The sequence below is a fragment of the Choloepus didactylus genome, chromosome 1 (genome assembly GCF_015220235.1).
Source record: "Choloepus didactylus isolate mChoDid1 chromosome 1, mChoDid1.pri, whole genome shotgun sequence".
In the NCBI taxonomy this organism is placed as follows: Eukaryota; Metazoa; Chordata; class Mammalia; order Pilosa; family Megalonychidae; genus Choloepus; species Choloepus didactylus.
The window spans coordinates 58,539,042-58,556,578 of NC_051307.1; the positions used below are offsets into that span (position 1 = coordinate 58,539,042).

Consider the following 17,537-nt stretch of genomic DNA (forward strand, 5'->3'; position numbering starts at 1 on the left):
ATGATCACTGTCAAAGAGGTGGAGGACAAGACCAGGTGAGAGTTAAATAATCAAATAATTGGGACACCGTTGCAAAAAATAATACCAGAAATCTGGTGAGTTTTTGTTAGCACGTAAACTCAGAGTGAATAGTCAAGGCAGTAATATTTTAATGTAACTGAATGGAGGGAATTGTTTGATCTGTTACTATGAACTTTAGTATGTATTTCTCATTCTAAATAATGATGCACCCCTTTTGCAATGGTTAAGGCAGTGTGCTGGTCTGAAGGTGTTATGGACCCCAGAAGAGCCATGATCTTTTAATGCAATCTTGTAGGGTGGGAACTTTTGCTTGAATGTTTCCATGGAGATGTGACCCATCCAACTATATGTGAGACTTTTTGATTAGATTATTTCCATGGAGGTGTTATCCTGCTGATTCAGGGCATCTTAATTAGATCACTGGAGTCTTTTAAGAGAGCTCACGGAGAGAAGGAACTCATAGAAGGTGAGAGATACATTTGGAGAAAAGCTATAATATGTAATCCAGAGTTTGCCCCCAGGAGAAGCTAAGAGCTGGCACAGACCATATGCTTGAAGATGCTGGGAGATGCAGACAGAAGGATATTTGGAGATGCCAAGCTAAGAGATGAAGCCCAGAATTTGCCCCAGAGAAGTAAGAAAGGACCCCCTGATGCTTAGAGAGAAATGCCCCAGTAGAACCAAGCATAGAACTGAGAGAAACTAAGAGAGACAGAAGCCCAGAGACTTTTTGGAGAAAGTCATTTTGAATCCAGATCCCAGAAGCAAAGAACCAGCTAATGCCAGCCACGTGCCTTTCCAGCTGATAGAGGGGTTCTGGATGCCATCAGCCTTTTCTCAGTGAAGGTATCCTCTTGATGCCTTAGTTTGGAAACTTTTGTGGCTTTAGAACTGTAAATTTGTAACCTAATAAACCCAATTTATAAAGTGCAATCCATTTCTGGTATTTTGCATTCTGGCAGCTTTAGCAAACTGGAACAGGCAGCATCCTAAAGAGGATGCCTGCCCAATTCTTTCACCTAATAGTAAATAAAAGATCCCTACAAAGATAGTTGATAATTACAGTGATAAGGTTAGTTCATCAGGCTTAGTACCCTTACATAATTTTCCTTTTTGGAGAACAGAATAGCCATGACAATCTTTCTAGAAAGCAGCTACTCCTGAGCTTCAATAACAGAAGAAATATTTGTGCTATTAAAGGAATAGTCAAAGGTGGCTTAGACACATGGAGTTATTTTATTGCTAATAAAAATAAGATGAAAAGAAAAAAATTAGTGGAGATACTATATAAAATTTTGTGGTGCATTTTTGCTGGCTGGGAGGTAGAAAACTTCTGGTAGCTCAGGCAACTGCACTTGCATCACTGAGAAGATCCTGAAAATTTGTTCCATTTACTCTTGTTAAAAAGGATTGGAAAAATAAAGTGCAAGAGCAAGATGCAGAGTATACTTCATCTTTTAAGATAATAGAATACAAGAGGGTTGAGGTCTACTTGCTCAATTCAGCAGGGAAATATGAAGCTATAAGCTTGGTCTAAGATGAATAGCTTGAGGTAGTAGAGTTTTCTGGGATTACCAGAAACTGGAACACAATACCTGATGATACCAGCAAGGGACAGAAGACAATAGTAGAGGAACAAAGATAAAACCTTGAGGGAAATGTGATGCTGTGGTAGCAGATATCCAGAGTTATATGAAATTACAAATTGGAAAATGTAAAAGGAAGAGATACCCTTTTGAAGTGTTACCCCTACATGAAAGCATTGTTGGATTTGATACATTGTGAGAATGGAGGGTTTTGCCACAGACTGCTTATTTAAAATCAGATTGTGTCAGTTTGGATATATTATGTCCCTCCAAAAGCCATGTTTTAATCCATTCTTGTGGGATATTTGGATTAGGTTGTTTCCATGGAGATGTGACTCACACAATGGTAGGAGATACTTTTGATTAGATTATTTCCATGGAGGTGTGGACCTTGTCCATTCAGGGTGGGTCTTGATTAGTTCACTGAAGTACTTAGAGAAGCTCAGTGAAGTGCTTGGAGAAGCTAAGAGCAGATCCTGATGCTGAGGTGGAAAGATATTTGGAGATGTGGACATAAAGATGTTTGGAGATTCTAAGCTAAGAGATGAAGCCCAGAGACATTTTGAAGAAAGCCATTTTGAAACACAACCCAGGAGCAAGGGGGATGCCAGCCACATGCCTTCTCAGCTGACAGAGATGTTCCAGATACCATTCTTCAGTGAAGGTATCTTTTTATTGATATCAGCCTTAGTTTGCACAGTTTTGTGGCCTTAGAACTGTAACTTTGTAGCCTAATAAACCCCCCTTTAAAAAAAAGCCAGCCCATTTCTGATATTTTGCATAATGGCAGCATTAGCAAACCAGAACACAGATATTAGTCAAGTCTGCCTCAACTTATTTCTAATTTGACGTGCAAATGGGAACTTTTACAATTGTACAGACTCTTCTCTGAGTGAATATTAAATGACACAACATCCTAGGAAGACAACATAAATTTATGCTTTGATTAAAGAGATGGTAGAAATAGGGATATTTACCCCATGGACTAATTAACTAAAAGCCATATCTAGCCTCTAAGAAAAAAAGATGGTTCCTGGAGATCAAATATGAACTACTGTGGACCAAATAGATTTTTCTGTGCTGGGTATGGTGAAAACTGCTCGAGAAGTGCTGTGAGGTAAAGGTGACTGGTATGCTACTTAAATTTGATCAAGTATTTATATTTTATTCCAATTTCAGAAGAAAGTCATTTACAATTTTCAGTCCCTTGGGAAAGCCTCCAATACATGTTTGAGATAGGTAAATCCTCTGGTGTAGAGACAAACCTTGAATAAATAAGACCAAGATTTAATCCCTATAAAGAGTATAAGCTAGTTCACTATGTTGATATTGTAAGAATTTATCTCTTAGAGGAATAAGTCACATAAGAATTATGAACTATAGTGACGTGTATGACAAACCAAGAATGCTAATCAGTCCAGCTAAAACACAGGACCTCACCAATCCTAAAAATTTTGGGGGGAATAAATTGTACAGAGGCCACAAGAGACACTCCACAGTGCATATGGGATAAAGTACTGTCTTTGCAGATTACATGGATAAGAAAGAAGGCTATTTGAATGTTGGTTTAGTGTACGTACTACAATTGAGCATTTTAGAAAGAAATTTGAATTTTCATGGAATTGGGAATAAAACCAAACTTTTAGAGACTTACATGCTGTTGTCCAAAGAGTCCATTTTGGACCACATCATTCCAAGGTCCAAAAGGTTTCAGAGGTGTTTGCTATGCAGTTGCATGGAGACCCTGGCAAACATCAACACTACCACACAATGGCATCCATTGGGAACTCTGACTCATGCATTACTTGATGTGACAGCAGGAAGGGCCCTTTTGAAAGACAAACTTGTCCTGTGGAAGGACCTTTGAAAGATGTTATTTTTGTTAAGGTGTGGCCCAACGAAATGAGGTAGGCTTTAATCCAGATACTGGAGGTTTTATGAAGAGAAAGCCATGCAGAGGAGCAGAAACTGAAACTCAACAGAACTTGGAAAAGAATGGAGAGGGTGTTGCCATGTGCATTGCCATGTGACAGAACAGACATGGACCCAAGTATCACTGGCAGTTGGCCCCACAACACCACAGTCTTCTGGGAGAAAGCATCACCTTCCTGATGCCTTGATTTTGGACTTCTCCTAGCCTCAAAACTGTTATCTAATAAATTCCTATTGTTTAAGCCATCGACCCATTGTGTGGTATTTCAAGTAATAGTGGATAAAAGGGGAGATGGATGATAAAGGTCCTTGCATGTTTTGCAGTTTCAATATGTCCATTTTTGTTCATCAAATATTGTAGAAGTGTTGTACTAATTAGTATAAGAAAATGCCTAATAACTAAGTTGGAAGGAGGTATTAATGGGTTGAACTGGAAGGATAGGGTAAACAGCTGATTCTGGATCTGGAGTGTCTAAGGCATTTCCCCTTTGTCTTAGTTTGCCAGAACTGCTAAGACAAATGCAACACAATGGGTTGGCTTAGAACAGTGGGAATTTATTGTCTCACAGTTTGAAATACCACAAGTCCAAAATCAAGGCATTGAGGCCAGGCTTATTCCCCAAAGTCTGTAGTGTTCTGGTGCTGGCTTACTGCAATCCTTAGGATTATGTGTCTTGCATCTCGGCCTCCAGTCACATGGCAATGTCCTTGGTCTCTTCCTGTGGCTGTCTCTGACTTCTAGCTTCTGTTAAGGCCTCCAGTAATATAGAGTAAGGCTCACTGTAATTCAGTTTAGCCATTCCTAAACAGGATAGAAGAAGACCTAGTTCACAAGTGAGTCCACGTGTTAACCAATAATACATCTTCAAAGAGTCATATTTATAAATAGGTTCACACCTATAGGAATGCAGTTTAAGATTAAGACATGTCTTTTGTTGGGGTACATGAGTACTACTACACCTTTGATAAATTCTTCTTGGACATTAATTCGATGAATTGTTGAATTTACCTATACTGGATCCAAGATAAATGAGAATCTAGAAAACTATATGCTATTGTTGAGGTTGTTATTACTTAGTAAGGAACTGTATTAATGAGATATATGTGCCACATAGAATCCAGGTTAATCACATACAACTGCAGGATCTACATGATTAACCAAAGACAAAGGACCCCATAACTTATGACTTTCCTAAACTGAGATTGTCCTCATATATTCAGACTCATCTCTCTTCACAGGCATGTCTTACATGTGGAATGACTGAGGATTTGAAGTTGTGCTCAAGAGTCATGAAGCCCCTCCTACCATGGCAACTTACCTCTTGTGTTGTTTTATATCATATCTTGTATTCTTTCTTAAAACTAAGTAAACATGGAACTGGCTGAAGCTACTATGTCTTGTAAGTTTGTCAATCCAAACCCAAGACCCCTCCTGTTAGTAGAGCAGTGTAGGCATTGTAGGTAGACAAAGTTCCTCCAAAGCACTAATCATACAGGAAACATATTGGTAAATTGGACTAAAGACTGTGCAGGCCCTTCACAAAGTAAAATATCCAAATGGTTAATAAATGAATGGACAGTTGCTCAACTTCATTAGTCATAGAGGCAATGAAAATTAAAACTACACCCACAGTAATGGCCAAAAAGAACAAAACAAACAATACAAATTATTGACAAATATGTGGAAAACTGTTCACCAGTAGTACATACTAAAGCTGAAATAAGTACAATCTATGATCTATCAATATAAGTTATAGAGAAATGTGTAAGTACATAACTGAAAGACATGTATAATTTGTTTTGTTATCATTGTCATTTATTATATAAGAAAGAATATAAGTATTATTTGTAACAGCCTTAATCTGATTACAACCCAAGTATCTTACCAGTGGTTGAATGGATTAATATGTGTTCAAGTTAATGAAATACAATATAGTAATAAAGAATCAATGATCTATTCCTACATGCAATGAAAAACCTAACAGACATGATATTGAGTGAAAGTGGCCACCCATGATATGATTCAGTTCACATAAAGTTCAAAAGAAACAAAACTATAGTTTTAAGCCAAGATAGTGTTTAAGTGGGGAAGATGCATGGAAAATGCTTCTAGTGGGCTGGTTAATATAATATTTTTTTGATCTGGGTCCCACTGACATGGATACATTCATCGAGCAGTACATTTATAATATGCCTGCTTTTCTCAATATTTATTACGTTTAGTCGACAGTTTGCCTCTGTCCGTTTTCCCATCCCTTCTCTTCCCATTGAAATCAGATCCTTGTTGCCTCAAATACTAAAGTAGACTTTAACCTGTCTTCCTGAAACTTTCTATTCTCAACTGTCCTAAATGTTGCCATATTTAACTTCCTAATACATTTATTTTAATCAGCTGTATTGAGGTAAATCTATTTATAATTCATCACACATATCAAAGGTATGAGATGAATTTTAAGAAATGTGTATACCCATATAAATACTACCACTATCAAAATAAAAAAGCATTTCTATAACCCCAAAAGTTTCTTTGTGTTCTTATCAAAAATCACTTGGTCATGAATGTGAGGGTTGGTTTCTGAACTCTCAATTTGTTTCCATTGGGCTATAAGTAGGTTCTTGTGCCAGTATTATGCTGTTTTGATTACTGTGGCTTTGTAATAGTTTTGAGATTGGGGAATGTGAGTCCTCTAACTTTGTTCTTCTTCAACATGGCTTTGCTATTTAAGGCTCCTTACGTTTCCATATAAATTCAATAATTTGATTTTCCATTTCTGCAAAGAAGGTTTAGTTATTTGAATCATCTCTCTTTTTTCTTCATCAGTATAGCTAAAAGTTTGTAAATTCTATTGCCTTTTATAAGAAACAACTTTCGGTTTTGTTGATTCTCTCTATTGTTTTCTATTTCATTTATCAATGCTGTGGTCTTGTTATTTCCTACCTTTTGCTAACTTTGGGTTTAATTTGCTCTTCTTTTTCTAGTTCTTCCAGTATTTAGGTTAGGTCTCTGATTTGCAGTGTATCTTCTTTTTTAATGTGTACATCTTTAGAACTAAAAATTTCCCTCTCAGCACTTTGCTGAATCCCATGAGATTTGGTATGTTGTATGCTCATTTTTATTAGACTAAAGATATTTTGTAATTTTGCTTGTGATTTCCTCTTTAACGCATTGGTTGTTTTAAGAGTATGTTGATTAATTTCCACATATTTGTGAACTTTCCTTTTCTCACTCTGTTTTTTTATTTCTATCTTCATTCAATTATGATTGGATAATATACATTGTATGATTTCAATATTTTTGAATTTATTGAAACTTGTTTTGTGACCCACATATAGTCTATCCTAGAGAATGATTCATATGCACTCAAGAAGGATGTATATTCTGTTTTCATTGGGTGCAGTATTCTTTATATTTCTATAAGTTCTAGTTAATTTAGTGTCATTCAAGCCCTGTACTTCCTTACTGATCTTTTGACAAGATGTTCTATCCATTATTGAGAACGATGTATTAGTGTCTTACTATTAATGTAGAACTGTCAATTTCTCCCTTCAAATCTGTCAATATTTGCTGCATATATTTTGGGTCTTTGTTGTTAGGTGAACATATATTTATAATTGTTACATCTTCCTGTTGAATTGTCCCCTTAATCAGTATATAGTGACCATCTATGTCCCTCAAAACTGTTTTTAACTTAAAGTCTATTTTATCTGATATTAGTAGAGACATCCCAGCTCCTTTTGGTTACTACTTGTATGGTATATATATTTTTCCATCCTTTCATTCTCAACCTACTGTATCTTTGACTTTAAGGTGAGTCTCTTGCAGACAGCATATAGTTGGGTCATGCTTTCTGCAAATCTCTGACTTTTGACTGGAGAGTTTAATCCATTTACATTTAAAGTCACTAGTGATAATGAAGGTCTTTCCTCTGCTATTTTGCTGTTTATCCTTTGGAAGTCTTATACTTTTTTGTCCCTCACTTCCATCAAAGCCTACTTTTATATTTATTTGCATTTTTTGTGTTGTACCATATTGAGTGCCTTCCCACTTGCATATGGATATATTTTTCATCTATTTTCTTTGTGGTTACCATGGGGTTGAAATTTAACATCCTAAATATATAACAATAATATCTGGTTTGATACCAAATTAACTTCAGTAGCATGCATATATACATTTCTTATACCCTCTGTCCTGCCACCATTTTTTGTGCTTGTTACCATTTATATCTTTGTATATTAAATTGCAAAAACTTGGATTTACCATTATTTTTTATGCATTTGCATATTAGCACCTGTAGGAAGTAAGCAGTGGAATTATATACAAAACAATACAATATAATATAATAGTACTGGCATTTCTAATTACCCACATGGTTACCTATACCGCAGGTCTTTATTTCTTCAGGCTGCTTTGAACACTGTCTATTATCCTTTCTTTTCAATCTGAAGAACTCCCTTTAACATTGCTTGTAGGGCTAGTCTAGTGATGATGAAGTCCCTCAGCTTTTGTTTATCTGAGAATGTCTTACTCTCGCCCTCATTTCTGGAAGAGTGTCTTGCCAAATATAAAATTGTTGGCTGGCAGTTGCTTTCCTTCAGCACTTTAAGTATTTCAAGTCACTGCCTTCTTGCTTCCATAGTTTCTGATGAGAAATCAGCACTCAATCTAATTGAGAATCCTTTGTATATGGCACATTGCTTTTCTGTTCAGTTTTCAGAACTCTCTCCTTGTCCTCTGCATTAAGCAGTTTGATTAGTATGTGACAGGACATATTTTTCTTCAAGGTTATCCTGTTTGGTGTTCTCTTCATTTCTTGGATGTGAATTTTTACCTCTTTTGCTAAGTTTGGGAAATTTTCTATCATTACTTCTTTGACTAGTCCCTCTGAACCTTTCTCTTTTTCTTCTCCTTCTAGGACTCCCATAATGTATTTTGGTATCCTTGATGGTGTTCCAGAGTGATCTTAGGCTATTTTCACTTTTTAGAATTCTTTTTCTTTCTGCTCCTCAGCCTAACTCATTCAAAGTTTCTTGTATTCAAGTTTGCTGATTCTTTCTTTTGCCAGTTCCAATCTGTTGTTGGAATCTCCTGGGAATTTTTTCATTTCAGTTATTGTGGTCTTCAACTTCAGTAGTTCTGTTTGGTTCTTTTAAAAATTTCTGTCTCTTCAGTGAGATTCCTACATTGTTCATTCATTGTTTTCCTGATAGCCTTTAGTTGTTTCTCTGTATTTTACTTCATCTATTTGAGTATATTATCATTTAAAAAAATCTTTGTCCAGTATGTCCATTGTCTGGTCTTCTTTGCTGATGTTTTCTGAAAGAAGAAATCAAAAGGAAAATTAAGTCACATATTTCATGCAATTATTTATATGTTATTTTTTATTTGTCCCACTGCTCTTTATAATCTTTATCTCTTTTCTGTTCTCTTTTGGATTAATGATTTTTTAGCATTCAATTTTATTTCCATGACTAGCTTATTACTTATATCTTTCTTTTTTAGTAGTTGCTCTTGTGTTGAAAATATAACTTAATATATTTCAAGTAATTATTTCACTTTGTATTGGAAGAACTTTTCAACAGCATTCTTCTTACCCTTTTGCCTCTGTGCAATTTTTGTATTGCATTTAACTTCTATAGATGTTATAAACATGAGAGCTCTGTGTAATTATTTGTGCTTCAAATAGTCAATTAGCTTTAAATAAATTAAAACTAAGGAAATAATGCCTTTTGTATTTACTCATGTGCTTGCTATTTTTTGTTCTTCATTTCTTTGTGTAAATTCAAATTTCCATGTGGTGTCATTTTTTTCTCTTCCATTTTTGAAAGATTTTTCATTGAGTATAGTCTTCTAGGTTTACACCATTATTTTCTTTAAGTACTTTAAAGACGTTCTATTTTTTCTGTCTTTGAACATTTCTAATGAGAAATCTACTCCCATTCTTTTCTTAGTTCATCTGTATAAAATTTACTTTTTCTGGGTGTTTTTCATATTTATTTTTTATCAATAGTTTTCAAAAATTGATTATACTATGCCTTGCTGTTGTTTTCTCTGTGTTTATTCTGCTTGGGGTACATTGACTTCTTGGACTTGCTGATTTATAGTTGTCATGATATTCAGAACCTTTTGGCAATTATTTCTTCAACTATTTCTTTCAGCCATCACTCCTCTTCTGAGATTTCACTTACATGTATGCTATACTACTTGGCTTAAGCTACACTGACATCCTGTTCTATTTTTCAATCTTTTATCCTTTATACTTCATTTTGGATTGTTTTATTGCTGTGTTTTCAAGTCTTAATACATTTTTTTTCCTGTAGAATATAATCTGCTATTAATACTCTACAGTGGAATTTTAATTTTAGGTACAATAATTTTCATATATTAAAATTTCATTGTTCTATATATTTTCTATTTCTCTTCTCATTATGTTGTTTTCCTTTATATTCTTAGCATACTTACAAGTTTTTAAATTAATTAGTTAATTGTCCTCCCAATTCCATCATGTCTGCCAATTATGGCTCTGTTTCTATTGACTGCTTTTTCTCTTGGTTATGTATCATATTTTCCTGTTTCTTGGGTGTCTAGCAATTTTCACTGGATTTTGGACATTGTATATTTGGCATTTTTTCTGGCAGACAGTTAAATTTTGCATATAAACTTGATCCTTTCAAGCTTGTTTTTACATTTATTAGATAGGTCTTGAATAGTCTTTACTTTCAGGCTAATTTAGTCCCACCACTTGGAATTGATCCTTCTGGAGTCTGAACTGAATAACTCAGTTTTTTTTTCAATAAAGTCTCTAAACTCTGACTGTTGGGAATCTGAAGAATTCACAGGCTTGTGTAATCTTTGAATTAACTTTTAGTACCAGATTATTGTTGTTGCTCCCCGTATTTGTCTCATACTTGCCCAGTGAACTTTTACACTTGTGTAAAATAGTTATTCAGCCAAAACATTACATGTACCCATGCATATTTCTGGAGTGATTTCTTTGCTTATCTTTCTCCATTTCAGTACTCTTCCCCCCAAATTCTAGGTACCACAACTTCTCTGAACTGAAATATTAGTCTTTGCACATCAGCAATTTTGCCTACTCTGTTTAGGTTCCCTTTCCTTATGATGCAGTCTGGAAATTGACTCTTGACAGAATTCTGTGCTCACCTCATATGTTTACCTTTTTTCAGGGATCATAGTTCTGCACTGTCTCTTGTCCACTGTCTGCAAAAACAGTTGTTACATATACTTTTTTTTGCCGGTTTTCTGTTTGTTTACAAGGACGAGGCAAGACCTATAGCAACTGCTTTTTCATAGATGGGAATGGAAGTTTAAGACACTAACTTTTGTTATTTGTTAACTCTAAATAAATTCTCCTAATACTCTGTTGCTTACAAGATAGATTTGAGATTCCTTAGCTGAGTGTGAAGATGTATAAAGTAACCAAATAAATATTCTGTGTTCCTGCATTAAATAAATGTCTTTCTATGATTTTGCACCTATTACTCTCTTTTCCCAAAGAGCTCCTTCCTCATTTTATACTTTTATAAGTCCTATCAATTGGAAATTGGCATGAATTCTATCTCTTCTAAGAAGCTTGACTAATACAAAATTGATCAGTAGCTGCCTGTGTACTTTAATTTTTATTACTTGTTCTGGTTTGCTAATGCTTCTATTATGCAAAATACGAGAAATAGATTGGCTTTTTATAAAATGGGTTTATTTGGTTACAAATTTACAGTCCTAATGCCATAAAATGTCTAAACTAAGGCATCAACAAGAGGATACCTTCACTGAAGAATGGCTGATGATGCCCAGAACACATCTGTCAGCTGGTATATCATGCAATTGACCTCTGCTCATTCTTTGCTCCTGGGTTTTGTTTCAAAATGGCTTCCTCCAAAATTTCTCTCTGTTTCTCTCTTAGATTCTCTAACTCAGCTCCTGTGCATCCTTGTTTCTTTCTCCCAGGGCATTTCTGTCTGAGCATCTGGGGGTCCTCTCGTAGCTTCTCCAGGGCAAACTCTGGGCTTCATCTCTCAGCTTAGCATCTCCAAACATCCTTCTGTCTGCAACTCCAAGCATCTCTAAGCATCTCCATCAGCTCTGGCTCCAGAGCTGTAAGTAGTCCAGTGAAACAATTAAGATCCACCCTGAATGGGTGGGGTCCACACTTCCTTGGAAATAATTTAATCAGAGGTTCTGCCATAATCAACAGACTAATCAGTCTGCCCCCACAAGATTTCATTAAAGAATATGGCTTTTCTGGGGTACATAATGTATACAAACCGGTGTATTGCTTATACCAAATTATTCATTAATTCAATAATTCACACAAACTTACTTAAGGAAACATATTAAACCTCTAAGAATAACAATTAATCTTTGTTATTCTTTTCTAGTAATTCACAGTCTACAGGAAGAAATAAATTTGTAAAAATGGTGACTGCAATAGAGACTGAAAGTGCCATAAATGAGGTAAGTACAAGGTATAGAGATGGCACAATGGAAATATTGATCTACTCTCTTATAGGTCAGTGACGGGGGAGAATCAAAAGTAACTTCCTATAGGAGGTGATCCTGATGCAGGACTGGAAGGATAAGAGAGAGTTAACAGGAGTTTACTAAGCCATCATTCCAGAAAAGGGAGCACAATATATAAAAATTGCTCAAGTTTGAATCTGCAATTCTTTCAATACAGATAGAACATGGAGTGATTGGGGGTTAGGGATATTGGAGATTGAACTGAGTTGTAAGCATGGATCAGACAATGGAAAGCAATTTATGCCATTCCAATGAACTGGACTTTATTATAGGTAAATGTATTAACAATTAAAAATGATAAGCAAGAGGCAGGGCAAGATGGCAGACTGGTGAGCTGTATGTTTTAGTTACTCCTCCAGGAAAGTAGGTAGAAAGCCAGGAACTGCGTGGACTGGACACCACAGAGCAATCTGACTTTGGGCATACTTCATACAACACTCATGAACACGTCGAACTGCTGAGATCAGCGAAATCTGTCAGATTTTGTGGCCAGGGGACCCGCACCCCTCCCTGCCAGGCTCAGTCCCATGGGAGGAGGGGCTGTCAGCTCCGGGAAGGAGAAGGGAGAACTGCAGTGGCAGCCCTTATCAGAAACTCATTCTACTGATCCAAACTCCAACCATAGATAGACTGAGACCAGACACCAGAGAATCTGAGAGCAGCCAGCCCAGCAGAGAGGAAACAGGCATGGAAAAAAACAGCACAAAAAACTCCAAAATAAAAGTGGAGGATTTTTGGAGTTCTGGTGAACATAGAAAGGGGAAGGGCAGAGCTCAGGCCCTGAGGCTCATATGCAGATCCCGAAGAAAAGCTGATCTCTCTGCCCTGTGGTCCTTTCCTTAATGGCCCTAATTGCTTTGTCTCTTAGTATTTCAATAACTCATTAGATCTGTCACGAGGGCCCCCCTTTTTTTTAAACCTTTTTTCTTTTTCTAAAACAATTACTCTAAGAAGCCCAATACAGAAAGCTTCAAAGACTTGCAATTTGGGCAGGTCAAGACAAGAGCAGAACTAAGAGAGCTCTGAGACAACAGGCAATAATCCAGTGGCTGTGAAAATTCACTAAACACCACAAATTCCCAAGAAAAAGGGGGTGTCTGCTCACAGCCATCATCCTGGTGGACAGGAAACACTCCTGCCCATCGCCAGCCCCATAGCCCAGAGCTGCCCCAGACAACCCAGTGTGATGGAAGTGTTTCAAATAACAGGCAAACACCACAAAAGTGGGCATGGACATTAGCCTTCCCTGCAATGTCAGCTGATTGTCCCAGAGTTGGGAAGGTGGAGAAGTGTGAATTAACAAAGCCCTATTCAGCCATCATTTCAGCAGACTGGGAGCCTCCCTACACAGACCAGCAGCCCAGAACCACCCTGGTGGGATGGCACTCACCTGTGACATAGCACAGTCATCCCTCAGCAGAGGAGCAGGGGCTGCATGGCCTGGAAGAGGGACCCACTTGCAAGTCTCAGGAGCCATATGCCAATACCAAGGACTTGTGGGTCAGTGGCAGAGACAAACTGTGGCAAGACTGAACTGAAGGATTAGACTATTGCAGCAGCTTTAAAACTCCAGGATCACCAGGGAGATTTGATTGTTAGAGCCACCTCCCTCCCTGACTACCCAGAAACATGCCCCATATACAGGGCGGGCAACACCAACTACACACGCAAGCTTGGTACAACAATTGGACCCCACAAGACTCACTCCCCCACTCACCACAAAGGCAAAGCAGGGGAGAACTGGCTTGTGGAAAACAGGTGGTTCATGGACGCCACCTGCTGGTTAGTTAGAGAAAGTGTACTCCACGAAGCTGTAGATCTGATAAATTAGAGATAAGGACTTCAATAGGTCTACAAATCCTAAAAGAACCCTATCAAGTTCAACAAATGCCAAGAGGCCAATAACAACAGAAAATTATAAAGCATATGAAAAAACCAGACGATATGGATAACCCAAGCCCAAGCACCCAAATCAAAAGATCAGAAGAGACACAGTACCTAGAGCAACTAATCAAAGAACTAAAGATGAACAATGAGACCATAGTATGGGATACAAAGGATATCAAGAAGACCCTAGAAGAGCATAAAGAAGACATTGCAAGACTAAATAAAAAAATAGATGACCTTATGGAAATTAAAGAAACTGTTTACCAAATTAAAAAGATTCTGGACACTCATAGTACAAGACTAGAGGAAGTTGAACAATGAATCAGTGACCTGGAAGATGACAGAATGAAAAATGAAAGCATAAAAGAAAGAATGGGGAAAAAAATTGAAAAAATCAAAATGGACCTCAGGGATATGATAGATAATATAAAATGTCCAAATATAAGACTCATTGGTGTTCCAGAGGGGGAAGAAAAGGGTAAAGGTCTAGGAAGAGTATTCAAAGAAATTTTGGGGGAAAACTTCCCAAATCTTCTAAACAACATAAATACACAAATCATAAATGCTCAGTGAACTCCAAATAGAATAAATCCAAATAAACCCACTCCGAGAAATATTCTGATCACACTGTCAAACACGGAAGAGAAGGAGCAAGTTCTGAAAGCAGCAAGAGAAAAGCAACTCACCACATACAAAGGAAACAGCATTAGACTAAGTAGTGACTACTTAGCAGCCACCATGGAGGTGAGAAGGAAGTGGCATGATATATTTAAAATTATGAGTGAGAAAAATTCCCAACCAAGAATACTTTATCCAGCAAAGCTCTCCTTCAAATTTGAGGGAGAGCTTAAATTTTTCACAAACAAATGCTGAGAGAATTTGCTAACAAGAGACCTGCCCTACTGGAGATACTAAAGGGAGCCCTACAGACAGAGAAACAAAGAAAGGACAGAGAAACTTGGAGAAAGGTTCAGTACTAAAGAGATTTGGTATGGGTACAATAAAGGATATTAATAGAGAGAGGGGAAAATATATATGACAAACATAAACCAAAGGATAAGATGGCTGATTCAAGAAATGCCTTCACGGTTATAACGTTGGATGTAAATGGATTAAATTCCCCAATTAAAAGACATAGATTCGCAGAATGGATCAAAAAAATGAACCATCAATATGTTGCATACAAGAGACTCATCTTAGACACAGGGACACAAAGAAATTGAAAGTAAAAGGATGGAAAAAATATTTCATGCAAGCTACAGCCAAAAGAAAGCAGGTGTAGCAATATTAATCTCAAATAAAATAGACTTTAAATGCAGGGATGTTTTGAGAGACAAAGAAGGCCACTACATACTAATAAAAGGGGCAATTCAACAAAAAGAAATAACAATCATAAATGTCTATGCACCCAATCAAGGTGCCACAAAATACATGAGAGAAACACTGGCAAAACTAAAGGAAGCAACTGATGTTTCTACAATAATTGTGGGAGACTTCAACACATCACTCTCTCCTATAGATAGATCAACCAGACAGAAGACCAATAAGGAAATTGAAAACCTAAACAATCTGATAAATGAATTAGATTTAACAGACATATACAGCACATTACATCCCCAATCACCAGGATACACATACTTTTCTAGTGCTCATGGAACTTTCTCCAGAATAGATCATATGCTGGGACATAAAACAAGCCTCAATAAATTTAAAAAGATTGAAATTGTTCAAAGCACATTTTCTGACCACAGTGGAATACAATTAGAAGTAAATAACCATCAGAGACTTAGAGAATTCACAAATACCTGGAGGTTAAACAACACACTCCTAAACAATCAGTGGGTTAAAGAAGAAATAGCAAGAGAAATTGATAAATATATAGAGATGAATGAAAATGAGAACACAACATACCAAAACTTATGGGATGCAGCAAAAGCAGTGCTGAGGGGGAAATTTATAGCACTGAATGCATATATTAAAAAGGAAGAAAGAGCCAAAATCAAAGAACTAATGGATCAACTGAAGAAGCTAGAAAATAAAAAGCAAACCAATCCTAAACCAAGTAGAAGAAAAGAAATAACAAGGATTAAAGCAGAAATAAATGACATAGAGAACAAAAATACAATAGAGAGGATAAATATCACCAAAAGTTTGTTTTGAGAAGATCAACAAGATTGACAAGCCCCTAGCTAGACTGACAAAATCAAAAAGAGAGAAGACCCATATAAACAAAATAATGAATGAAAAAGGTGACATAACTGCAGATCCTGAAGAAATTAAAAAAATTATAAGAGGATACTATGAACAACTGTATGGCAACAAACTGGATAATGTAGAGGAAATGGACAATTTCCTGGAAACATATGAACAACCTAGACTGACCAGAGAAGAAATAGAAGACCTCAATCAACCCATCACAAGCAAAGAGATCCAATCAGTCATCAAAAATCTTCCCACAAATAAATGCCCAGGGCCAGATGGCTTCACAGGGGAATTCTACCAAACTTTCCAGAAAGAACTGACACCAATCTTACTCAAACTCTTTCAAAACATTGAAGAAAATGGAACACTACCTAACTCATTTTATGAAGCTAACATCAGTCTAATACCAAAACCAGGCAAAGATGCTACAAAAAAGGAAAACTACCGGCCAATCTCCCTAATGAATATAGATGCAAAAATCCTCAACAAAATACTTGCAAATCAAATCCAAAGACACATTAAAAAAATCATACACCATGACCAAGTGGGGTTCATTCCAGGCATGCAAGGATGGTTCAACATAAGAAAATTAATCAATGTATTACAGCACATTAAAAATTTGAAAGGGAAAAATCAAATCATCATCTCAATAGATGCTGAAAAAGCATTTGACAATATCCAACATCCGTTTTTGATAAAAACACTTCAAAAGGTAGGAATTGAAGGAAACTTCCTCAATATGATAAAGAGCATATATGAAAAACTTACAGCCAGCATAGTACTCAATGGTGAGAGACTGAAAGCTTTCCCTCTAAGATCAGGAACAAGAGAAGGATGCCCGCTGTCACCACTGTTATTCAACATTGTGCTGGAAGTGCTTGCCAGGGCAATCCGGCAAGACAAAGAAATAAAAGGCATCCAAATTGGAAAAGAGGAAGTAAAACTCATTGTTTGCAGACGATATGATCTTATATCTGGAAAACCCTGAGAAATCGACAATACAGCTACTAGAGCTAATAAACAAATTTAGCAAAGTAGCGGGATACAAGATTAATGAACATAAGTCAGTAATGTTTCTATATGCTAGAAATGAACAAACTGAAGAGACACTCAAGAAAAAGATACCATGTACAATAGCAACTAAAAAAATCAAGTACCTAGGAGTAAACTTAACCAAAGATGTAAAAGACCTATAGAAAGAAAACTACATAACTCTACTAAAAGAAATAGCAGGGGACCTTAAAAGATGGAAAAATATTCCATGTTCATGGATAGGAAGGCTAAATGTCATCAAGATGTCAATTCTACCCAAACTCATCTACAGATTCAATGCAATCCCAATCAAAATTCCAACAACCTACTTTGCA

At 36.5% G+C, this 17,537-nt stretch overlaps 1 pseudogene; it reads left to right on the plus strand.

Annotated features, from left to right (window-relative positions):
- LOC119510618 overlaps positions 1–17,537 on the plus strand; it is a 30,188-nt pseudogene continuing 12,651 nt past the window's right edge.